The following is a 26,513-nucleotide window of genomic DNA, read 5'->3' as shown; positions in this document are numbered from 1 at the left end:
CTGATCTGATATAATATTGCGCTGATTTGATGTAATATCGCTCCTCAATAGCTGTCACCGTTGTCCAGTGGATGGTACAGCACGACGGGGAGAACGCTGCCGGGGAAGCGTTGCTTGCGAGCGCTCCTCCAAAGCGTTTCTGCGGACAAGCGCGAGCCACGACGGCATTTTACATCTCCATGGCGGATTTCAAGGAATCCACTACAAGAGCAAAAATTCCTGGGCTACACAAAAGCAACACCTCCTTTGCAAAGGGGGGGGGGAAATAAATTCCCAGCTTTAATCAATCTGTAGAGTCATTGGGAAATGGAAATATGGATTATTTGCAACATGGAAATATGAGACTGGGATCAGCACCATTCCGCCTCAACTGATACTAAAGCCAAAGTTGTGTTTTCAAGGTAAGTTTTTAATTTTTAACATAACCGATCATCCTTTTCATGCAAAATCCTAAGGGAGATGCTACTTTAGCTCAGTGTAAGCTAAAAAAAGCCTGGAAGCTCGCACCACCGAAACACAAACTACTTTTTCCAGTAGGTTATCACATGAAAATACTTCGATCAGATAGCTTTTCCTGGAGAGAGAGAAAAAAAAAAAAAAAAAGCCTTTTTTTTTCCAGTGAAGACTGAGTCTAAGACACTAAAATTAAGAACCTCTATTCTATAAAAATAATAAAAATAAAGTTCTTTCCTGCCCCTCTTCTGCAAGTCGTATGTCTGTTATAATCTGGCTCAATCTTCAGATAAAAACAGGGAGAACCATGTTCAATCCCAGTAAAATCCGAGTTATCGCTATAATTTAATAAACCATGCATGATTAACATCTGCTTTTTCATCATGGCTGGAGACCAACGTCACCGCAACCTCCCTCTGCGTTAGCCAGGCTGAGCGCTTGTAACTTTTTCTACTCTTCTTTAAAATTGCTGAACGAAACCTTAAAATATTGTAAGAGCTATAAAATCCCGGCGCCCTTGTGCAACGTGCAAGAGGAACCGTCCTTGTAAATTCTCTGAACTTTTAAATTCTGCGAGCGCAGCGTTTTTGTAGTGCTAGCGTCTTAAATTTATTCTGAGCCGTGGATATTTATTTTTGTTGAAGGAACTAAGGGAGAAAACAACAGTTTTCTGTGCAATTAAGTCGTGCCAGCTCTCCGGCATTGCTAACAGCTTGCAAATCCACCTGCAACAAACTTGGGAAACAAAAAGCAAGTTTGGAGGTAATTAAAATCCATCTATTCGCGTATGAAACAGCAGGTTGGGTTTGTGGTCTTCAAGAGCTGCCACAACTTGGTTATTCGTGGTGACAAACTGCCCGGAAAGTCTTTTCCCAGCGGAAAAACTTCTCATCCATCTATGATGCCAGGTGAGAAAATGAATTTACTCTTTTTTTTTTTTTTTTTTTAAATAAAGAAGGGAAATAATTTTGCAGCTGCGACTAGAACGGAGGGGACCGACATGACTACTCTGATGTTCCACCAGAGCCCAGGGCTTGCAGCTCCCAGACCAACCCTCCTCCTCCTGCCCTCTCATCCCTATTCATGAAGGAAAAGCTGGTTTCCTCCGGCACTCGTCCTGCCAAGCCCGATACTTCATCTCTAGCTCCGCTTTCCCCCGTGAAACCGGAGCTGTGTCCGCAGACACCAGGTGCTGGCATCCGAAAGGCACCTGAGAAAAGACCCGCTCCCCTTCCGCGGTATCATTGATGCCTTCCCCTCTCCGCGCTTGAGATGATCTGCAACCCTCAGCTTCAACATTTCAGGTGGCTTCTGTTCTCCTAAAACCACCTCCTGAGCCCGGATCATATCGCTTCAAGAAAGGGACTGTCCAAACCCGTTCATTCCATCATTTCGCCGGCCTTAAATTAATATGTAATCCTGACAAGGCTGCTCACCGAGCCAAAACTTTAAGTGGAGCTCAAAGTGTTTAAGATTCCAGTTCTCCAGCCAAAAGGTCACACGGAGACCGACTCCGGGATTAACGCACACGTTTAACCCTTTGGTGTCTTCCTTCTGAAAAAAAACAAACCAGCTTGAGAACGTGTAGGTTGAGGCTGATTTTACCTACAGGATTTGGGACGGAAAGGATGGGAATGAAGAGTCACCCACTGGGGCCAGGGCGGTTCCCAAGAGTGTTAGAAATTCCAGCCCTTGACTCTTGAAGACCACCCACCCGTGGTGGATCCATCCTGCCCGGCAAATTCTCAGCCCAGTGTATTTCTAACTCACGTTCAGCATTGGGCTGAGGTTGTGCGCAGTGCAAACATCAGACCACGGCCCCAAACATCTCAATTTATCGTATTTTACTAGGACTGAGACCAATTTTGATCCTCAGATCTGCAAGGCTTGTCCTAATGAGGACCGAATCGCCGTCCACACCTACCAAGCCATCGCTCTCATTCTAATGGCTGAGACTCACTCTTAGTTTACCTCTTTTTAAAAAAATAATCCTCTTTTTTAAAAAAAAAATCCTCTTTTTGAAAAAAAAAAAATCCTCTTTTTAAAAAAATAATCCTCTTTTTTAAAAAAAAAATCCTCTAAAAAAAAAAATCCTCTTTTCAAAAAAAGAATCCTCTTTTTAAAAAAAGAATCCTCTGTGGCCCACAGCAGTAAAGCTGCAGGTGGAAAACCTGCTGTACCTAAAATTAAGAGAAGCTCTTCCAACATCTTAGCACTTATTGACGTAGAGCACGCTTCCACGGTAGCAAAGAGCAGCACCCACGTCCAATGCACAACAAGAACGTAACTGGCCGGAACAGGAAGGAGAAATCTTTAAAAAAAAAAGAAAATTACAAACATCTAAAGCAGGCAGCTCCAGTGGGGACAACGGGAAGGAGAAGGAAGAGAGGAACCTTCTCCCGCAGCTGTAAAACGGATCCCTCGGTCCACCCCGGCTCTGGTGGTCACAGTCCCACGACAAGGCGTTTTATAATTACAAAAAAAAAAAAAAAAAAAAAGTAGGATCTGAGAAGCCAGAGATGGAAAACACCTACTGAGCCATCAGGAGAAAGCGCATTTGTCCTCGGCCAGCATCCCACGCGGTCTCACAGCTCCTCGCGACGCTACGACGCAACCCAAGAACAAGCTTTCCCCAGGAAAACTGCTGACCCTTACAGTGAAAGGCTCTGCCGTTAATTCTTGACAGATTATTATTAAATTTATAATCAAAAAAGTATTACAAAATTATTTAATATTAAAATTATTATTCCCTACAGAATATTATAATAAAAAATAAATGCAATTAGAGATTATCCAACCCATCACCCAGTTATACAACCTGAAATCGCTGAAACCTTCACAAATAAGACGCCAGGTCAAAACAGCGTTTCTGCCTCATGTGCTCGCTGGCTGCAGAATTTCAGAAACCTCAGAAATTTCAGGAAAATCAGAATTTCTCTTTCTTTTGATCCCATCCGCATCGGGATGAGAAATTCACATCCCGCAACTGCACACGGAAGTTTTTCCCTGACTACTGTGGGTACCAAAGTGTTCGGTGTCCGTATTAAATCCAAATTGTAGATTATTTGAAAAACTGAGGGGTTTTTACCCAGTTAGGGACATACTGTGATCTCACAGATTAAATGACTTGAGTTTGTCGCTCACATCTGCAAAACCAAAATCGACCTGCTGCAGATCTCCTCCCGACCATCAGAGTCACAAAATACGGGAGAACTTGTATTTTAACCTGATTTCCTGCAAAACAATGCAGAAAGGATTATTGTTATTATTCACTAATTATACATTTTTTCAATCTTTGGTTATTCGGTTAATAATAAGAGGTGTACCAGAGGAAATGTAGGACCTCGGTAAAAACGTCAAGACATTAAAAGACTGTTTGAAATAACGACCGTAAAGATAATGAGCATTTTAAAGCTCAGGCTAATTATTACTTGAAATGTGGTTGTCCCGAGAAACCACATAAAATGCAAATCAGTCGAGTTAAAATCCTGATTAAAAACATTGCTGGAGGACATAACCCTAAGCCCTTTGTAGATGGAGTCTGCTGCCACAGCAGCTTTAAACCATCTATAAAATCATACGTCCGCGCTGCAAAAAGGAAATTGCTACGGCCCTAAGAAAAAAAGGGGGGGGGGGAAAAAAAGTCAATTTAAATAAATTTTCTGTCACCTGGTCCTGATCCCAGCGGCACCGAATTCATAAAGGAGAAAATAACAGAGGTTTGTTGCTTGTTTTTAAGCAGAGCTCCACGCTTTTACAATTCATACCAAAAAAAAAAATCCCCATTTGAAACAATGAACAAAGTTGCGTATTACGCAGAGTTTATCCCTGCTAACCCTTAAATGCAAAATTAATTTCCTCACTGCCGACATACATACGCCGTACGTCGGGTGAAAGCTGCAAGAATTGCAGTCTATAAAAAATGGGCGAGAAGCAGAACGATCAACTGCAATAAAATAAAGTCCATAAAGTTTAAGAAAGCGATAGTCGGGCTACATAAAATCGGGCAATAAGGGGAATAATGAAGCTTGAATCAAATCACCACGCACGGACGATACGGGTACGAGAAAACCAACTTTTTATTACAGTGATCCAAGTATTTTTAGAAGAACTACCAAGAGGGACGACTTCAAAAATAGAAATGAGCAGAAACCTAGGGTGATATACCAAATATTGACACAGAATTTCAGCGCTTCGGGAGGATCGTGAACATTTTTAGACCACAGACCCTCGGGGAAACACGTGAAGCCAAGCTCCGGACACGCAACCTGCTGTCTCGCACGCGCTGCCTGCTTTTTGGAGCAATGTCATTATATTTTCGGCTGCTTTGGGAATTCTTTCCACCAGAGGAAAAGAGTATTTTAATATTTGCTGGTATCTATTCGAACGTCTTTAACCACCAAAACGAAGCTGAGCAGCACACGATGCCCTGAAGGGTGTCTGAAGTTTTAGAGGTTTTATTCCAACAAGCGAATCTAAATTGGTGATAAAAATTAAAGGAGCCGAAAAGGCAGCATCTGCCGTGCTGATCCTGGCGAAATCCAAACTCTCCTGGAACGCGCCGCAGTTTCTCCTACTCCTGGTCCCAAATTGCTATAAAAATCAGTTTTTAATATAAGACATCTGCAAGCCGGGGCGGCCCACGGGGACCGTCCCCTCCGTCGCTTGACCATTTCCAATTAGGCAGGGGAGGACGTCTAACCGTCCTCGTTAATATCCAACTTTAACGACCCTCGTTCCGGCTAAACGTCATCGTATGCCGATGCGGAGCAGCGAGGTCTGAAGCTCCCTCCAGAAATGCAGCGGCAATCGGCCGGATAGGTGCTGGTGGAAAAGAGCAGCTAATTAACTCACCATCCACCCGGGCACGGGGAACGCAGAGGCGCTGGCGTTGCTGTCCCACCTCTCCATGGGTGAAACTCGCCTCGCTCACGTCTGTTTGGCAGCGGGACGCAGCGGGGTGCAGAGGGACACAGCGGGGTGCAGAGGGATGCAGGGGGATGCAGTGGAACGCAGAGGGACGCAGAGGGATGCAGAGGGACGCAGAGGGACGCAGAGGGACGCAGCGGGACGCAGCAGGGTGCAGCGGGATGCAGCAGGACGCAGAGGGACGCAGAGGGATGCAGCAGGGTGCAGCAGGACGCAGAGGGATGCAGAGGGATGCAGCAGGGTGCAGCAGGACGCAGAGGGATGCAGAGGGATGCAGAGGGACGCAGCGGGACGCAGCGGGACGCAGCGGGACGCAGAGGGACGCAGAGGGATGCAGAGGGACGCAGTGGGACGCAGAGGGACGCAGAGGGACGCAGCGGGACGCAGAGGGATGCAGAGGGACGCAGAGGGACGCAGAGGGACGCAGAGGGATGCAGCAGGACGCAGAGGGATGCAGCGGGACAACAGAGGGACGCAGCGGGACAACAGAGGGACGCAGAGGGACGCAGAGGGACACAGCGGGACGTAGAGGGACGCAGAGGGACGTAGAGGGACGCAGAGGGACGCAGAGGGACGCAGCGGGACGCAGCGGGACGCAGAGGGACGCAGCGGGACGCAGAGGGACGCAGCGGGATGCAGAGGGACGCAGCGGGATGCAGAGGGACGCAGTGGGACGCAGAGGGACGCAGAGGGATGCAGCGGGACACAGAGGGACGCAGAGGGATGCAGAGGGACGCAGAGGGACGCAGCGGGACGCAGAGGGACGCAGAGGGACGCAGAGGGACGCAGAGGGATGCAGAGGGACGCAGAGGGACGCAGTGGGACGCAGTGGGACGCAGAGGGATGCAGCAGGACGCAGAGGGATGCAGCGGGACACAGAGGGATGCAGCGGGACAACAGAGGGACGCAGAGGGATGCAGCAGGGTGCAGCAGGACGCAGAGGGATGCAGAGGGATGCAGCAGGGTGCAGCAGGACGCAGAGGGACGCAGAGGGACGCAGAGGGACGCAGCGGGACGCAGCGGGACGCAGAGGGACGCAGAGGGATGCAGAGGGACGCAGTGGGACGCAGAGGGACGCAGAGGGATGCAGAGGGACGCAGAGGGACGCAGAGGGACGCAGCGGGACGCAGAGGGACGCAGAGGGACGCAGAGGGATGCAGAGGGACGCAGAGGGACGCAGAGGGACGCAGAGGGATGCAGCAGGACGCAGAGGGATGCAGCGGGACAACAGAGGGACGCAGCGGGACAACAGAGGGACGCAGAGGGACGCAGAGGGACACAGCGGGACGTAGAGGGATGCAGAGGGACGCAGAGGGACGCAGCGGGACGCAGAGGGACGCAGAGGGACGCAGAGGGACGCAGAGGGACGCAGCGGGATGCAGAGGGACGCAGCGGGATGCAGAGGGACGCAGTGGGACGCAGAGGGACGCAGAGGGACGCAGAGGGATGCAGCGGGACGCAGAGGGATGCAGAGGGACGCAGAGGGACGCAGCGGGACGCAGAGGGACGCAGAGGGATGCAGAGGGACGCAGAGGGATGCAGAGGGACGCAGAGGGACGCAGTGGGACGCAGTGGGACGCAGAGGGATGCAGCAGGACGCAGAGGGATGCAGAGGGACGCAGAGGGACGCAGTGGGACGCAGTGGGACGCAGAGGGATGCAGCAGGACGCAGAGGGACGCAGAGGGACGCAGAGGGATGCAGCAGGACGCAGAGGGATGCAGCGGGACACAGAGGGATGCAGCGGGACAACAGAGGGACGCAGAGGGACGCAGAGGGACACAGCGGGACGTAGAGGGACGCAGAGGGATGCAGAGGGACGCAGCGGGATGCAGAGGGACGCAGCGGGACGCAGAGGGACACAGCGGGACGTAGAGGGACGCAGAGGGACGCAGAGGGACGCAGAGGGACGCAGCGGGATGCACCAGCCCAGCAGCCGAGCCCCCCTGCACTTGAGCTGCTTGCCGGGGGCTTCAGTGGACAGAGCTCTCTCCCATCTGAGGTCTTCGTTATGAGCCAGCCTCGTTAGCCAAGCGTTCGGGGGTGAGACGGGCAGCTCGGTTCCTTATTTCTGTTCAAAATCCTGCTCGGATCCAGCCCATTTTTGCAGACGTGATTTCACGCCGACCCCGGCTCTGCTCAACGTTTGATCCGAGAGCAAACAAGAGCAAGCTCGCCGTGGCGTGGAGGAGACGTCCATCTGTCCATCCGTCCATCCGTCCATCCATCCATCGCCTGTGCCCCCAGCCCTGCGGCACCGAAATGCCGATACCCTGATGGATACAACAGCAAGGTCAGAGGGGCACACCTATATTTACAGCTATCGGTCTTCTGCAACGAGGACTATACCTGGCACCATCAAAAGTTCACGCAACTTTGAACAAAACAGCACACGGACACCTCGCACCATTGAATGGCTTTCGGCTTCAGACTCAAGATAGTTAGAAATTAACTCCCTAATCCCGCAGCCAGAAGCGGGTAGATATTTTGAAATGATTTGCGTTTAGCCCAGTCTCAGGGAAAAGCGGGGATGGAGCGGCTGGTGGGGCTGCAGCTCCCTCTGCTGAGCACGCTCAGCCCCCGCTCTGCAGAAGGGGAACAGGACAGAAATGAAGATTTTGTAGACAGAGCGATCGCAAAGGGATCTCCTGCTCCTCCAAAGGCACGTTTCCACGGCCGGCAGCTTCACAACGGTCCAGGATACAAACACAATTTTGCCACTTTGCAGTGCTGAAGACTTGAGTTGAGGTCTCAACTGAAACCTCTCTGGTTCGCTCAAAATAACGAAGGGTTCCACCCTCAGGAATTAATGAGCCGTCTGTGACCGCTTCCCGAGCCCACCGTGGTATTTTATCAGTACGTTTCCACCCGCAACACGAACGGGGCGAAGCGAAGGTGGGGCTGGAAGCATCTCGCTGGAGATGCTCATGGAAATCCTCCTTCGCCGCCGGGAAGGTCTGGCAGCTCATCAGCCCGCACAAACGTTTTCCTTGGTTTACTTTCCTTCACACAAAGCATTTTATTTGCGGCAAGAGTTGACACAAACCTCCCTTCACCGACTTCCTCCTACTTTGGAAGCCGGGCAAGGATGTTGGCTTGTGAGCCACCAGCCTGTGAGCCACCGGTAGACACGTCCCGTTGGGCTGCCAGCACAGAAGTTCCCAGGTTCTCTTCCTTGCTCTTTTCCCTCATCAGGTGAACAATTTAAATGCTGGAAATTTTGGAGTTTGCTGTTTCTGGCTAAGACAGGAGGCTACAGGTGAAACCAAGTCGAAGAGGTAACTCAAATCTTCTGGGCAAAGACCACACACAGCCCAAGCCGAGTCGATATATCTTGTCTGCATCACCACTCAAGTTGATTAGCAGAAACCGGGAAAAGCTCATTATTTTTTTGGGTGATATTTTCACACCGTTGGCAAGCTCGCCTTTCCAGATTGAAAGAAGCTTCTGTTCCGTGCTGCCTTCGAGCCATTCTATCCCCATCTCCAAGCAACACGAAGCCTAACTCGAGCCAGAAAACACCTCTGTAGCCAGGCACTCCCCGGAGCAGCAATTCAACCAGCCGCAGAGGCCGGTAACGTCCCCTCCTGCCGCGGGACGGACAGCAGAGCACAGCGGTCCCTGGTCGGGCAGATACCTCAGGAGTTCCCACCAGACCCAACGCAAAGCCGTTTTCCTGAATACGCTAGATGAGCGGCTTAATCATCGGAAAAACACAATCCGTCACCGCCTCAGTGTTTCCCAGTCCTTCAGCACCAACGAACCATCAACCTTCCCAGGTTGGAGCCCAGGACACAAACTTACGGCTCAGCCCCTCGGTGAAAACGCCGGCAGGAACGCTCTGCTGCCACGGTCACTTCTCGCAACATCCCAACCACAACACCTCTGGCAGCACCTGCCATTTTAAAGGGCTTCTTAGGCTTTCTCTCCGTTTGCATCATCCCCGACATCATTTCAAGGCAGGTGAGAAAAGCGCTACACAGCGCTCATCCCGTTCTTCAAGGGGCTGATGAGGAAGACGGGGACGGACTTTTTAGCAGCGCCTGTAGCGATAGGACGAGGGTAATGGGTTTGGACTAAAAGAGGGAGGATTCAGACTAGATGTGAGGCAGAAATCCTTCCCTGTGAGGGTGCTGAGGCCCTGGCACAGGTTGCCCAGAGAAGCTGTGGCTGCCCCTGGCTCCCTGGCAGTGTTCAAGGCCAGGTTGGATGGGGCTTTGGGCAACCTGGGCTAGTGGAGGGTGTCCCTGCCCATGGTTGGACTAGATGACCGGTTTGGGTTTGTGTGGCAAGGTTTGGGCAGCAGCGGGGGCTACAGGGGTGGCTTCTGCGAGAAGTCACTGGAAGCTTCCCCCATGTCTGACAGAGCCAATGCCAGCCGGCTCCAGGATGGACCCACTGCTGGCCAAGGCCGAGCCCATCAGCGACGGTGGTAGTGTCTCTGGGATAACAGAGTTAAGAAGGAGAAAAAAACCACCAGGAGCAATTGCAGCCGGAGAGAGGAGTGAGGAGATGTGAGAAACTCTGCAGACACCAAGGTCAGTGCAGAAGGAGGGGGAGGAGGTGCTCCAGGCGCCGGAGCAGAGATCCCCCTGCAGCCCGTGGTGAAGACCATGGTGAAGCAGGCTGTCCCCCTGCAGCCCATGGAGGAAGGATGAGGGGGTGTAGAGATTCCACCTGCAGCCCATGGAGGAAGGATGAGGGGGTGTAGAGATTCCACCCGCAGCCCGTGGAGGACCCCACGCCGGAGCAGGTGGAGGCACCTGAAGGAGGCTGTGGCCCGTGGGAAGCCCACGCTGGAGCAAGTTCCTGGCCGGACCTGTGGCCCCGTGGAGAGAGGAGCCCACGCCAGGGCAGGTTTGCTGGCAGGACTTGTGACCTTGTGGGGGACCCATGCTGGAACAGTTTGCTCCTGAAGGTCTGCACCCTGTGGAAGAGACCACGCTTGAGCAGTTGGTGAAGAACTGCAGCCCCTGGGAAGGACTCACGCTGGAGAAGTTGACTGTCTCCAGTGGAAGGAACCCCAGGCTGGAGCAGGGGCAGAGTGTGAGGAGTCCTCCCCTGAGGAGGAAGGAGCGGCAGAGACACTGCGTGAGGAACTGACCCCAACCCCCATTCCCCGTCCCCTGCTCAGGGGGAGGAGGAAGAGAAAATCAGGAGTAAAGTTAAGCCCAGGACGAAGGAAGGGGTGGGGGGAGGCGTTTTAAGACTTGGTTTTATTTCTCATTATCCTACTCTGATTTGAATGGCAATAAATTAAATTAATTTTCCCGAGTTGAGTCTGTTTTGCTCGTGACAGCAATGGGTGAGCGATCTCTCCCCCCACACCCAGTTGTTGCGTTTTCCATTGAACGCGCGCACAAAGCAAACCTGTAAAGTTTTGGACAATATCTTGGATCAGGAATTTCAACAACACGAAGAACACATGCTGTGTTCCCGTCGCTTCTCATGCTGGGCCCTACAACCTTATTTTAGCAGAAGAAACCCAGAAAACACGGATAACATTCTTGCCTGCTACAACTTCAGTTCTTTTTGAGATGAAATGAAGTTTTATCCCAGAATGAATCAGCAAGGATCTGTTTTCCTCTTCGCTAACATGATCCCTTCACTTGAGAGGTGAATATTCAGTTTTCAGTTACTGAAAGCTAAACGGCACTAGAGCCCTGACCAGAGAACAAGAATTAACAATTATTGCTCGAATACGCAGAACTACGTGGTTTGCCATTTCTGCTGAAAAGCCGGGTGCAATCTAATGACTCGCTTGAGAGTTGCTGCAGCAGAAGTGTGAAAACAAGCCGGCCATCGAAAGCGTGCTGGGCTGTTGAGAGAACGAGGTAATGAAAAATTAATGCAAGGTAAGAGGCTGCAAAAGCCTTGAGCAGACACGAGGGGGAGCGAGAGCCCGCGGAAAAAATCCCCGAGTTTAAGCCTTTATGAAGAAAAATGGTAAAAACCGGAGTGGCTTTGAGGACCACCCAGCTCTATGTTCAGGCATTTGTAGAAACTTCTTCCGACCTGCAAGCGTGGTCGGCTGCTTGGGAAATCAATGTGGATCGGCAAGAGATGAGTAGCCTTTGCCTGTGTAAAAGGTGAGATAAGAGCGAGTCCCCGTGCGACGTCCTGGTGCCTCTGAGCCGACGCGAACCCGCACGTCCCCACCGACGGCTTTAGGCACAGCTCACCTTCCCTCGCTATTCCAGCGAGGTATTTGCTATCAGGTAGACTTAAACCCCGCTCGCTTCTTGTTCCGAAATTGTTCTCAAATCCCAATTCTCTGAAATCCCAATCGCGCCCGTCGCCCCGTAACCCAACGAGCCGGGAGATGCCAGCACAGCAGCGCCCGGCCGACGTCGGGCTGCCGCTGCTCTCCCGTCTCTGGGTTTCAAAGAGATGCTTTCCCAAATGAGTTATAAATTCTCCCATTTTAAAACCTTCTGCCAAGCCAACAGCAGAATGGTCTTTACAGGAGTTATAGAAGTCGTGAAGAACTTTTCAGTTTTATATAATCTCAGTTTACCGTGAATATCACTGCAGCCCGGACCGTTAAGACCACGGACCGAGCATCTCGCAAGCAGGGAGGCACCAAGCTCCTCAAAGACTCGAGCAGCCCTTTCTGGAACATTTTTTGAGCCGTCCTTGCAGCTGTGGGGGGTACAGTGGACCAGGGAACGGTTCCAGCTCAGGACAACAACAACAGATAGAAAGATACTCGTTATTTTTAACGCAGACAGGTCGCTGCCTGGCCTCGCAGGCAAGCGTAGAAATGCTGCACGATACGGGCAGCATAAACCAGCACTGCCGGACTGCGCCACCACGTTGCTCTGCTCCCTTGTTTTTCTGGTAGATATGATATTTCTGACATATATAGACAAGTAATCCTCTTTCCCATAGGGGAAATGGGGGAAAAAAATAAGCAAAACTAGATTTGGAAGGCTTTTTCCTTTCGGCTGTGTTGTGACACCTATAAAATCTGCTCACGTCAGCTCTTCACCCTGCTCAGCGATTACAAATACTTGCTGGGAACTCATTTTCTTGCTAACTTATTCCACTCTCTCAGCTGCGTTTCACCCTTTGCCTTCCAGGCAGCCCAATTCTTGAGTATTTATAAAGCTGTCGACTATCCGAACCATCAACTCAGCTTAGTTAAAGCGTTTGCAGAAACTAAAGGCTGGGCTTTACGGCAAGGACCGTCTTCACAGGCAGGCGTAGCTCCTGGTACCATGTTTTAGTTATAATGGTGTAGGTATCGCGTATAAATTTCAGTACAGTGGTCTACGCGTTGTGCTCATATCTAAAAAAGAAGATGTTAGCTTGCACGTGAGCTTCAAGAGATATAAATTATTTAACAGCTAAAAATTTGTTAATAAATCTGTTAACATCACCTCCCTTCCTGCCCAGCTGTTCCTAAAAACTGCTCCTAAAGGTCCGAGCAAGCGCCTCGGCCGCTGCGGAACCGCGAGCAGCCTCCTCCCTCTTGCATCAAAGAGGATGAGGATGGTGTCAGCGCTGCCGCTGATCACAACCCCGGCAGCGTCTCGCCACGCTGCCGTAACGAGCTCTGTAATCAGCTTATAAAACCACTTCTGCCGCGTTCCCCGTAGACCCCGCGCACGGCACGACCTGCCTGGGCACGTTCAGGAGATGTGCACCCTGTTTAAGCCTCCTTGGAAGCCCTCTCTGCTGTGCTGCTCAGGAAAAAACCCATTTTTGTCTACTTTGCTGCTTCTCCTCCGGCCATCGCCCGCTCGTCCTCCAGCTGTAAACTTCTCCGAGAGAGTTCTTTGTTGTTCTTCATCGTCATCAGTTTTTGGAAACCGCAAGAGCTTAATTAAGGTATTAATTTCTGCAATCCTGTGAAATCGTAGGGATTTGAACTTCCAGCTCGGGCAGGAGCTCCAGGTTAATCCGTGAAGAAAGAACTGAAGGTCCGTGCAACCAGGGGGATGAGTTTACTCAAGATTAAATGTGGTTTCAAAGCACTCCCGAACGGGAAGATCGTCAGCTGCTCGGCACTAGAAGTCAAATGAGTGTCTTGAAGGTGCTGAGGCTAAATAACAAATGGTAAATTCATGTATGCTCTCCTTTTTTTCTATTTCTTTTTAAATAAGGGGTATCCAGAAGCATAGCTAATAGTGCTCGAATACAGAGCCGTTTCAAAAGCAGGCTGTTTAGAGATCCAGCTTCTAGCTTTTAGCATCAGAGGAGAGGAAATCTCTTCTTAAAAAAACCCCTTATTTTCCCACAGGGCTTCAAATACTCCAGGGACACGCAGACTTCTGCATCCGAAACCACGGCCGGGTTCAAGCAGCCTGCGGGTATCAAGCAGAAGGCAAGGCAGCGCCGTATGAATTCCTGCCGTTCTTGAATTACAGCATCACCCTTGCTATAAATAATTCCAAAATATCATCTCTCTGACGCGACGAGTAGAAGACAAGCTGGCTGGAGCAGACAGGGACCTGTCCCTGAGGAACAGCCTGAAATATCTCTCCATCCTCCTGAGAGCAAAAGCCAGTGTGGTCACAGCGGCCAGCCGGCGTGAACGTATCCCCGTTTTAGAGCACAGGAGACATAACAGACATTCCAGGAACAGCTTAAATAACGTTATTTTCTCATTACCAGAATTAAAATGTGTTCTAAGCACTCCCTGAAGAATAAAACGTTGTGTAAACCAGGTGGATCCTCGAGGAGAAAGAGGCATTTTCTTAACACACCTTTGCCCGCAGGCAAATATGAACTTGATCGTGCAGAGATGTCTCGCTCGAATAAAAAGCAAGGGACAAGGTCTTCGATAGCTGGAAAGTTTCTACAAACTGAAAGTGGATTCTGCCATTAAAAATTACAAGAAGGCAATTGTACGAGCTGGAGTTTGAATTAGAAAGGGCTCAACTTGGAGAGAACGGCGCTTCCATGGGTTATACGTGGAATATCGGCTTTTAAATGGCTTCTTTAACGGGCAAAGCGAAGCTCGAAGCAACATCACGAGACTCGACACATGCAAACGCAGAGGCCGTCCTGCCTACGTTTCTCATCCAGACGGCCGCGCTTCCTTAACCGAGCAAGATGAACCTGGGTCAGATCCAAACCCCTGACGGCGTTTGTGCTCTCCTGCAGGAACAGCACCAAATACGAGTCATATTTCTACTGGAAGACCCCCGGTGTTACTCACAGCACAAAAACCCAACAAGAGACTTTCCAGACTAGTAGCGGTCTTGAGAGAAGACACAACTTTGGGTGCGTTTCCAAGTTGGCAGCGACTCAAGGACCTGACCTTCCAAGAGGTAGGAGAGGTTGTCAAGAGGCCACAAGCAAAGAGGTGATGGATCTGGATGGTCCCGTGTAAAGGGCATGGAGCCGGCAGTTTTACAGGACACTCGTTGGTTTGCTTTCGTTCTTAAAACACGTAAAATTGCACCTTCCCAGGCATATCAGAAAATACATTTCCCCACAGTGAGGAAAGCTTTTGGCACTGAGAAGTTGAGCATAAGTCTACATCCCCCCAAAAATTAACTACACGTTTTACATTTATTTTTCTTCCGGGGAGGCAAGTACGAAAATCTTCATCTGCAGGAGAACACGAGGTTTGAATATTCTCCTCTGCCAACACCCGCGCAGCAATACCTGTCGCTCCCTCAGAATCCAGCCTTCTGGAGCCGAACAAACAGCTGCTGCATACCGGGAAGATGGGAACCGTATCAAAAAATCAGCTGTCTTCCATACGGGAGCTCTGCGCCTGGAGGAACGCCAACATCACAAACCCACCAAAAACAACACAGCAATATTTTTTTTAATTTGCTCTAAACTAGGAGAAGGAAAGGGCACTTGTCTCAGCGCGGTCTTTGACAGCAAGTTTCATTCCGGCGCGCGGATGACAAAGGGCTTGCTGTGGCTCAAACACGAGCAGGAAGAAGATTAACGAGGATGTCCAAAGAGAAAAGCCATTTACACATTTCTGAAGGCAACGACGTCGTTCAGAAACAGAGACACCAAACAATTTGAGTCTGTATGTGCCTGGTACCAACAACTTTGGAAACCCAGGGCAGTAGGTGCCCCCCCCTCCCATCCATTCGTGAACCGCTCTGCATTTTCACAACATGTCCACATACACCGCGTCGCATGAGGACAGGTATCGGCTGCTTGGCCGGGAGAGGCACCATGGAGAGGATGGACGCATAACCACAGCGAGACAACTCCCGAACCTCTGAATAAATGGCATCAGCCTCCAAGTGGTGAAATGATTAACTTTGATCACAAACAGACTGAAAGCCAGAAAGCCACCCATGTCCTGGGCTGCATCCCCAGCAGCGCGACCAGCAGGTCGAGGGAGGGGATTCTGCCCCTCTGCTCCCCTCTGCTGAGACCCCCCTGCAGTGCTGCGTCCAGCTCGGGGGTCCCCAGGACAAGAAGGACACGGAGCTGTTGGAGCGAGTCCAGAGGAGGCCACGGAGATGATGCGAGGGCTGGAGCACCTCTGCTATGGAGACCTCAGGCTGAGAGAGTTGGGGTTGTTCAGCCTGGAGAAGAGAAGGCTCCAGGGAGACCTTAGAGCCCCTTCCAGTCCCTGCAGGGGCTCCAGGAAAGCTGGAGAGGGGCTGGTGACAAGGGCAGGGAGTGACAGGACAAGGGGAATGGCCTGAAGCTGCAGGAGGGCAGATGGAGATGGGATGTGAGGCAGAAATCCTTCCCTGTGAGGGTGCTGAGGCCCTGGCACAGGGTGCCCAGAGAAGCTGTGGCTGCCCCTGGCTCCCTGGCAGTGTTCAAGGCCAGGTTGGATGGGGCTTTGGGCAAGCTGGGCTAGTGGAGGGTGTCCCTGCCCATGGCAGGGGTGGCACTGGGTGGGCTGGGAGGTCCCTGCCCACCCAAACCAGTCTGGGGTTCTAGACCATTCTATGATCGTTGAGTCCAACCGTTAACCCAGCGCTGCCAAGTCCAACCACTAAACCATGTCTCTAAGCGCCATGTCTACATGTCTTTTAAATACCCCCAGGGATGGTGACCCCACCGCTTCCCTGGGGGGGGAAAGAAGGAAGGGGGGAAGAAGGGGGGGAAGCCTTCACCTGCAAGCCTAAACCAGTATTTTACATGCCCCACCCCAGACAGATTGACCAGTTCGTTGAAAAGCTGCCAAAATCATTTCTGCTGCCTTAAGGTTTCATCCAGTGGACGTCAGCCGAATCATTTTGTTTGTCCCCAGCCTCCCGCTCCGTCAGACGCAAACATTTGCACTTTAATTCTCCTCCATTAAACCGCGGATGAAATCTGCGGTAAGGTTCACATCTGCTCCACTCCTGACTACCGCGATGCGCTCTGCGTTGGGATTATCTTATAGGACGGATTATTCTATAGGCTTCAGATACAGCCAAAATATTATCCCTTCAGCAGCAGCTATTATATATATATTTTATATATATATCTAAAAATAAATGAAATAACCATTTAATAGCAGTACCTTGTAAACTCTCATACTCCTAACTTGCTTCTGAGAGCAGTTTTAGGCAAATTAAAAAGGTTTGGCTTTGCTTTTCAAAGCACAACGCTCGTTATTTTATACTTGAAGTCAGGCTCTTCGGGAATTAGATGCACGTCTAATTTCTTTCACCACCTGTTGCCTTTCGGAGTTCATTGGCCTTCAGAGATCAATCTGCAGTTTATTTGCGGAGACAGCAGTCTGATTATCAACCTGTCAAACCATGGATCCTTCTAAGAGCCAAACAAAGGCCGAGCGGAGCCACCCGTACGACCAACTTGCCCATTTTTAACCCCAACCTCTTGTGCGCTCAACGCTAATGGTTCTTTAATCCATACATCTGCGCTGCACGCGCATGTTTTTAAGTTAAAAGGGATGCAGCCCACTTCCAGTTCTGCCCGTCGTGAGAACGACTGACTTCACGAAACCGGGACATCAAATTCGGTATTTTGCCACAGGCACAAATGAAAATTAGTTTGAAAGCTTTAGTCTGAGCTTGCTTTGTGTGCCTGAAATCCAACTATAAGACGGTTTCCACTTGGAAAGCCTCTTACGTGGGATGGTCGAGCCAAAACTGACCCTGACTGCGTTGGTGAGCGCGGTAAAAAAGAACAGAAAGGCAAAGAAGTCCCAATATTTTGGGGACGCAGTAACAGCCAGACACAAGCTCGGCAGGCGTAAGGACAACGTGCAGCATCTTTCCCGCTGCATCAGGTCCCATTAAAATATCTTCTGGCAGGAGAGTCTTGTTAACGGCGTAAAAAAGGTCCTTCCGGGGGATCCGGAATAGCAATGGACGGGCTACGGCTCCTCTGCGCTCGCTCAACCCTCGCTGTTACAGCTCTGCCAGCTTTCTGCAGTCTGTATTTCAGGTTGGCAGAGCCACAGCATCGCGTCGTTTGGACAAGAATTAGAGAAGAAAACCTCCAGATCTCTGCCAGGTTTACCTCGACGTGTGGTGGGGAAAGGAAGGTTAAGAAATAAAAAATTAAATTAAATTAAAAATCAAGGCTCCTGGCCTCTCTAAATATTGCTGCCTTACCTGACTGCCACAGTGCAACTGAGGAGGAGGAGGTGAGCTGGTGATTACATTCAGAAATGGTGAGCTCCACGTTTAGGGGGGGAAAAAAAAAAAAAATGAACACATACGCAGCTGATAAACTCAGGGGGAACATCTCTCAAAATCTGAGTGCTGGGAAAAGACACCAACTCGATAAGAAAACCATGCCCTGATCCAACACCAAACCCAGAACTTGGGCATTTGAGATGCAAAAGCTTCCCTGCTCGCATGCGAGGAGCTATCAGGTTAACGAGTCTTATTTATTCCCGTCTCCGTGCTTCGATATAAACCGAAGCCGAGTAAATCAGCAACACACAGAGAAACGTCACCCGGAGGAACCCGTCCCCGCCAGCAGCGAGACGACGGCAGCAGGCTGACGAGGTTGTCTGACTGCAGACTCACTCCGGCTTTCAGCATCCCCGAGCGATCCCACCTCCCACGCGCGGCACCCGCGACGGCACGGCTTCCGGGGGAGCTGCCAACGCCGGTGCTGGAAACGCCGCTCCTCGCCTCGCGCGAGCCGCTCAGCCGTCAGCCAGCTAGGGGAAAATGAAGTTAATGAGCAAAGCTTTAATCAGTGGACCTTGGTGTAATCAGAAACAGAGCCCCTTGAATACGTAATGACAGGCCACCTCTCCCCGACTTTCCATTTTCCCATGGGAAGAAAGTTACAGCGTCTCAAACGGAGAAAGAAAAAGCCTTCAAATCGGAGATTAAAGATTCGTGTACGCAAACGCAGCTTTTCTCTAAGCACCGGTTCGTCCCGCACATCCTGGACCGCAGAAGATCCAAGAGCAGGATCTGCAACGGCCAGAGTAAGGAGAAGAAATACGTTTGCTCCTGTAATATTGCTGTTTTGCTAATAAATTTACAGACACACAGACATGCCTCCTTAACCAAGGAACAGTTTAATTCAAGTCTGTGGCAAATAAAACCAAACGCTTAGCTGAAACGTACCCAGAATTATGAGGGTTTATCCCCGTGTCCTCACTTCGCCTCTGCAGGTCGGTGCTTTCTCAGAGCTGAGCCCCGGGCACTTTTTCCAGGCGAGACGCTCACGAGTTTTACCGCACTGAACGTCTAGACCCCAGCCCGGTTTAAGAGTCGTTACTAGCGCTTATTAGAGCCGTTAAAGGTCCCTCATTACACAGAGATTATAGTGGCCGGCCAACGGCGCGATCCCCAGCTGATGGGTGTTAGGTCTTTGCTTTCCCATGGTCAAAGCACAGGGGCTGAATTTGAACGATCTCCACCCGTTTAGACTCAGCGAGTCTCCGCTTCATCACCGTTTGACATATTTAAGGGTATTAAAACCAACGGACCGCCGAGCCTGACCTCCACTTAGCACGCCTAAGCCGAGCCTATGAACCTGTGTTTGGCTAATGCACATCTTCCTCGGGCAATTCCCTTGACTGCTTACCCTGAAGTTTAATCCCACTTAAAATTTTGCCTTTTAAGCCACTGGATTATTTTTTTTTTTTCCCCTGGCTTTAGTTTGGTCGGAACGGTCTCCCTGTAAGCATACCTTGTCATCGAGTTCCTACTGAGCCTTCTTGATAACCTCAACAAAACCGTTCTCTCGACATAAAGGAACCTCTTCGGTACCTGAACACCCTGCGAGCCTCCTGGGACGCACCGTGGGTTAAGCGCTGCTATCAGAAATAAAGATATTTGCAGAAACCGTTATCAATACTATAAACGAAGACAAGCCATTCTCCATTCATCCCCAGTTCATATTCTTTATTCAAGGCTTTAATTCAGGCTTTCTCTCATGACATTCATCCACAGGTCCTACCAGTTTTCTCGCCCACAGTGTGACCGCGATTAACAAAATACACTTTTCTCCCCTTCCGCCCATCCGTAGCCGTGGTCTGCAAGTGCTGGACCCTGCAGAAAAACTTGTAAAGATCTGGTTTTGCACACAATTCTGGGGGTGCGGAATGAAAACGTAATAATGACAGGACTACTCTGAGATCTATCCCCAATTTTTAAGCCATTTTATGTTTATTTTAGTATTTTAAACAGTTTTATTTAAGGATTGGGCCCTTCCCATTACTCGTGACTTACAGAAATTCCTGGCTATTAACCGATCCTAACACGACTGTCACTCGGTGCCATCTTAGCTGGCAGAAATTATAATTCAAGTGATCTTAACCCTCCTGCACTGGAAGGAAAGTTATAATCCAACCAGGGTAGTCGCCTTTTGCTCGGGGAATGTCTTCTTGCCATTAAGGACAAAATACTCCATCACGGGAGATAGCCACGTGAGTCATTAATTGTATTTTACTTTCTGTAGACCGATCCTAATGACATTACCTTGCTACCAAGCTTTCAGACAAGCCCCGAGGTTAACTAAGAGGAAGCTGTGAAGAAGAGCACAGTGTGAATTTGAAGAATAAAGTCAATTTATTAATATAAAGTTATTGGGGGGCGGTGGTATAAAACAAAACCCACTTGGTACAGAGAGGGAGGGAAACAGCTACTGTAAATTAAACAACCTGGCTCACCGCTTTGTACTTTCTTCAGGTTAATCAGGCCTCAGCGAAATTGAGTTTGACAAGTGCTATTAACATCTGTTAATTTACGCATTTTAATCGTTTAGCATCCAGCGTGATGCAGAGAGCGACGTGCGTTGGCTACGACCGGTCCCAGAGGAACAATAGCTGTTAGCGAACGTTTCTGCTAAATGTGCCTTGGTGCCTCGGTCCACAAAAAGCCATTGAAAAATCCTACCCTGCTGTTAAACATTAATTTTTCCTAACAATCTCCCGGTTCCAAGGGCTGACACGGGATCACCAGGCTTCTCAAGGTCAGAAATGTTTTATTCGGTTTCCTCCTCTCTTTGTCCAAAGCGGTCACAAACCCGGCCGTATTCAGCAACGATGCCGCAACGTCCGAACCCAAATCTGTGTAAAACAGAGTTTCATCCATTGTGCTGAACATACGACTTCGACAGCAAGCGCGTGATTTTAATAATCGGATTTACGCTCTTCTTTTTAAGATAGCTGCATTGCTCTGGAAAACAAAAGCAGAGCAGCACGCTTCTGTCGAGTTTATAGCGATTTTCCATTCCGTTTCCTACCTGTGGCTCTCACGGTCTGGGATGCAAACGCAGCAGAGGTTCACCGCTGCTGCGATCCCCTCTCCCGTTACTCAGTAAAACACAGAGCAACCCACGCTTCGCGAGTTATCTGAACAAAATCTAACCGGAGCCAAATTGAATACGAAGGTGTTCTTCGTACTTTGAATTATTAAGGAGCCATTATCGAAAACCGCGTCGTCAAGAGCCCCATTAGCGTTCTCACGGAGCCGTCACCCCGGTGGGAGCAAATGGGAGCTCTGACTCACCCCGCTGCAACGAGTACTACGGAAAGCTCTAACGACATTAATAAATCCAGCGTTATACGCACAATAGAAATCAGAAGTGCAGGTAAATCAATCAGGCATTCTTCATGTGTATTAAAAGATTGAGAAGAACATTTAAATACAAGTGAGATACTTAAAATTAGACTAATGAGGGATTACTAACAATTTCTCTCTCTCAAACCAGAACACTCTGACAGTTTAAAAGGCAAACGCTTTATTATTCCGTACGTGGGCTTAGCATTTACTCCCACACTCGGGAATGGGATACACGGAGGTGACAGGCATCTGAAAGACGTGAAATTCACTGCGTACAGATTGAGAAGGCTAAAGGAAGCATCAAAATCCAATGAAGCAACCATCCTTCATCAATATTTGGAGGAGAAATTGAGATGGGGGGGTGTGTATCTATATCTATCTGTATATCAATCAATCGCTTTGATATTTTTACCCTTCCACAGCAAAACCCCCCCAAGCGGTTTGGCCTTCTTGTTCGCAAAGCCAACGTGCCCTCGTTTCAATCAGATTTAACGAGAAATTGTAGATTCATCCTTGCCAGCAGCCCCCCGGTACCCCCTCTCCCCATACATACCCGTCTAATCGCTGTTATTATAGCACGGCTCTAATTTGCATCCCACTGGAGGACCAGCCAGCAAATTAAATCAGCGCACGCTGTCCCAGCACGTGGCCTGGGTTTCTCGGGCTGGAGCGGGTTTGCTTTTTGTAGAGACAGAGAGAAGACAACTTACAAAGTACCGCCTGTCCTCGACGACAGCGTTGCTCCCAGGAAACAAATCCCTTCCCGGGAAGTGCCACAGACTCATTCTAGCAAAACGAGACCCATCGCCTCTGCGGCAGAAACGAGTTGCCTCCAGAAGCTTCAGATGATAAACTTGTTTAAAGCTTAGATGTCATTCAGACTGGGAAAGGGTTTGTTTTTTTTTTTTAAAAAATAAGCCACGCTGTCAAAGCTTTTCATCTCCCCCCAGGTTCTGGGTTTTTTTTTAACAAGGGGTTGTTTTTTTTTTTAGTAAGGTCCCAAAGGCACTTCACGAGCGGATTGGGAAACCCCCACTGCCACAATGGGTCCCTATAAAACCTCTTTGGCCCCATATAACCTCAGAGACCGTAGCATCACTCTACGACAGATTCACGCTGAAGCAGCAGCGGGATGACTCTCGCCTGCCCCGGCTGCCGTAACGCAAAACTCAATCGCGGCCCGTTCAAAACCGGGTTTTACCCGAAGAACGACGCGTGCGGCTTCCGACTGAGCGCGAGCAACCGGCACGCTGCCTGCGGATGCTCCGTCCGTTGAGGGTGCACAGTTATTTCAGCGGCACGCTGACTTACCAGCAAGGACTCGTTTCCCGAGGGGCGAGAAGATGCGATCGCAGGGCTCAGACGCTAATACTGCCCTTACAAAAATGAATAAACCATAAACAACGTATATTATAGAGCGTGTGAGGGGAAAGTCCAGCAGAAGATGAGATGTCAGCACGATAAATCTTGAACGACCCAACAGGATACTCAGTGTTTAGGCACCGCATACACCACATTGCATTTTTCGAATGCTGCCACCACCACGCAGAACAACGCAGGAGCAATAATTGGCTTAAGGGAGCTCTAATGACATTTTTAAGCCGTTTAACCTTTCGTCTCTTGGTTTAACATAGCAACTAACCCCTCCAGGTGAGCACCACCTTACACCTAACCTACGTGCGTTTGTTACTCCAGGCCACCCATCCGTCGTGTTGAGCTCTGGCGCAGCAGCAACCGTTATTGATATCACCGGGCTTTCATCATAAAACACAGAGACAATTTAACACGCAACAAAAGCCAGCATCAAACCGAGCCGACAACACGCGTTTGCACGCAGGCGGCGCTGATTAGCATAGTTATTTCTTGCTCCGCAGGACACCAGGAGCATCCCGCTTCGTCGGGCTGCAAGAAATCCTACCCACCCTCCCCCGGATGCCTCGTCACATTTTTCAAGCACTTGATCCATTTTTCTTTGCTTAAACCTGTAACTTGGATTAACACAGACACACACTGGCATTTCCCCTTGGAAATCCAAGTTCACGCGTGTCCTTTGCGAACGTACGCTCTCTTAGCACGCAGAGCTGCGGCATTTTTTTAGGAAAGAGAATAAAATCAGGAACCCGTCTCTGCCTCTTACCGCTCTCAGCCAGGTGAGCCCAAGCATCTCCAAAAATGGGACAAAGAAATCTCATTGCAGACTCTGTTGCTTTAAAAGTCCGTAATGAATAATTTTTAAAAGTATTTTTTCCACTTTTTCTACTTCTGGGGTGTTTCCTTATTAAAAAGAGCAATTAAAACACATCCCAGAAAAGGATGAAAGGGACAAAAAATCTATCACGCGCTCCTCACAATGACTTATAAACACTTAAATCTTTCTTATTAACGCAGTAAGAGTCTAAAACTCTTAAAACTTGTTTTAAAATTCTCCTATGGTTTTAACAATACAGAAAGATGGATGTTTCTTCAGGATGACCGTGCTTTAACAAACCAATCTGGATCTAACAGGGGGATCAGGCTGGCAGGTGGGGGTGCCCGGAAATTTCAAACTGCTTAATTAAATGCAATCAAGTAGTAAGCACACACCATTAGTAAGTCCTGAGGTATGTATAAAAGTGATTTAGCAAACATCTGTCTTGGAAACCAAACTGAGATTTAAATCACAGCTTCACTAAAGCTTCGCCCCTCCAGTGACAGGAGAGGTACCAGGATCCGAATAAGCCAATACTGAGCTGTCACACAGATAATTCACGCATGAATTTAGATTTATTTTTCTTAAAAAAAAAACCCAACCCAAAACTAAAGTAATTCGCCCATTTACTTCACATTCCACAAGGGAAGAGCAAAAAAATCCTAACTAAAAATGGAAACGACTTCACTTACCAAGCACAAAGTGTGCCTTACAACTTCTTTCTCATAGAATCCAAACTAAACTGAAACTAAAACCCAAACTAAAATGAAAGTTTAAAATTATAACACTAGGATAGAAACTTTCCAGTCTGCATTGGAAATTATGGCCTATAATGTTGAAATGGCATATAGGATAATATTCCTCATCAGAAAGTGTGTACTGCTCCACACGATGGACAGAGCCTATTTCCGTTTGGTTTGGAAAACAGTCTTTTTTATTTACTTATATCAATAAACTCCTGAGATTACATCATCGGACAGCATGATTCAGCAGCATCAGAAGCAAGAAAAAAAATAGAAGAAAAAGAAAACGAAACGCTGAAGCAAGCAAGCCCACTCCTATCCCCGCATGCCTGCTCTCCCATCTCTCAGTTGTTCATGTTCTCTCCAAACACAATCATCGAATCACACAACGGTTTGAGTTGGAAGGGACCTCCCAGCCCACCCAGTGCCACCCCTGCCATGGGCAGGGACACCCTCCACTAGCCCAGGTTGCCCAAAGCCCCATCCAACCTGGCCTTGAACACTGCCAGGGAGCCAGGGGCAGCCACAGCTTCTCTGGGCACCCTGTGCCAGGGCCTCAGCACCCTCACAGGGAAGGATTTCTGCCTCACATCCCATCTCCATCTCCCCTCCTGCAGCTTCAGGCCATTCCCCTTGGCCTGTCACTCCCTGCCCTTGGCACCAGCCCCTCTCCAGCTTTCCTGGAGCCCCTGCAGGGACTGGAAGGGGCTCTAAGGTCTCCCCGCAGCCTTCTCTTCTCCAGGCTGAACAACCCCAACTCTCTCAGCCTGAGGTCTCCAGAGCAGAGGTGCTCCAGCCCTCGCATCATCTCCGTGGCCTCCTCTGGACTTGCTCCAAGAGCTCCATGTCCTTCTTGCGCTGGGGACCCCCGAGCTGGACACAGCACTGCAGGGGGGTCTCAGCAGAGGGGAGCAGAGGGGCAGAATCCCCTCCCTCGACCTGCTGGTCACAGGGGCTCTGCAAACGGGGCACAGAGCACAATCACCGCCCGAACCCTCACCGAGAGGCTGGTAGGTCAAGGAAGACATTAGTTATTTGAGGACTTGTTGCTGTGTTAGTTTTTACTCTAATTATTTTTATCGGGAAGTAAACCAATGCACAGGATTTCTGGTTAAAAACGCAGCTATCGCAGGTTTGCTGGAGCCGCACTCCGTAGCAGCAGCAGCACAACACACATAAAAAAAGCTAAAGCGTGTGTTCCTATCAAAACTGTGATGGATTCCCTCCCTCCCTCCCTCCCTTCTCCCGTCTCCATTATTATTCCAGCAAAGGCTACGCACGCTGACAAGGAGCTGAACGGAGGAGGAATCACCGCCTTGCCTTCCTCCCACGCAGGACGACACGTCCTCCTCGCTGCCGCAACCTGGAGCTTTGCATCACGCGGTTTTCCGACAGCGAAAGCACGTGTGGCAGCGTCTCGGCGAGGTTTCACCTCTAACAGCCGTCGCTGCCTCTCGGGAGAAAGGGGGGGAGCGTCTTGTAGGCTGCAAGCTGGCAGAGAGTTACACATATTAACAGTGAGCTGCTTCAAGGCGGATTTAGTAACGCGTGGCACTGATTGCTCGGAGTTCTGCATCGAAGATGCTTCTGAAAAATACTAGGTGCTTAGCGTTGGGTTTTAATGAACCGATGATTCAAAAACATTTTCCTGAATACGCTAGATGAGCGGCTTAATCATCGGAAAAACACAATCCGTCACCGCCTCAGTGTTTCCCAGTCCTTCAGCACCAACGAACCATCAACCTTCCCAGGTTGGAGCCCAGGACACAAACTTACGGCTCAGCCCCTCGGTGAAAACGCCGGCAGGAACGCTCTGCTGCCACGGTCACTTCTCGCAACATCCCAACCACGACACCTCTGGCAGCACCTGCCATTTTAAAGGGCTTCTTAGGCTTTCTCTCCGTTTGCATCATCCCCGACATCATTTCAAGGCAGGTGAGAAAAGCGCTACACAGCGCTCATCCCGTTCTTCAAGGGGCTGATGAGGAAGATGGGGACGGACTTTTTAGCAGCGCCTGTAGCGATAGGACGAGGGTAATGGGTTTGGACTAAAAGAGGGAGGATTCAGACTAGATGTGAGGCAGAAATCCTTCCCTGTGAGGGTGCTGAGGCCCTGGCACAGGGTGCCCAGAGAGGTGGTAGATGCCCCATCCCTGGAAATACTCAAGGTCAGGCTGGATGGGGCTCTGAGCAACCTGATCTAGTTGAAGCTGTGGGTTGGACTAGATGGCCTTGAAAGGTCCCTCCCAACCCAAACCAGTCCGTGATTCAAGTCA

General features: G+C 49.8%; 1 protein-coding gene across 1 annotated transcript in view; it reads right to left on the bottom strand.

Annotated features, from left to right (window-relative positions):
• The window catches only part of AHCYL2 (adenosylhomocysteinase like 2), a 109,266-nt gene that overhangs the window by 39,422 nt on the left and 43,331 nt on the right, over positions 1 to 26,513 (bottom strand). The gene's annotated exons all lie outside the window — the stretch shown is intronic.

The sequence above is a fragment of the Grus americana genome, chromosome 1, assembly GCF_028858705.1.
Source record: "Grus americana isolate bGruAme1 chromosome 1, bGruAme1.mat, whole genome shotgun sequence".
Taxonomy (NCBI): Eukaryota; Metazoa; Chordata; class Aves; order Gruiformes; family Gruidae; genus Grus; species Grus americana.
This window is presented reverse-complemented; position numbering and strand designations above follow the sequence as displayed.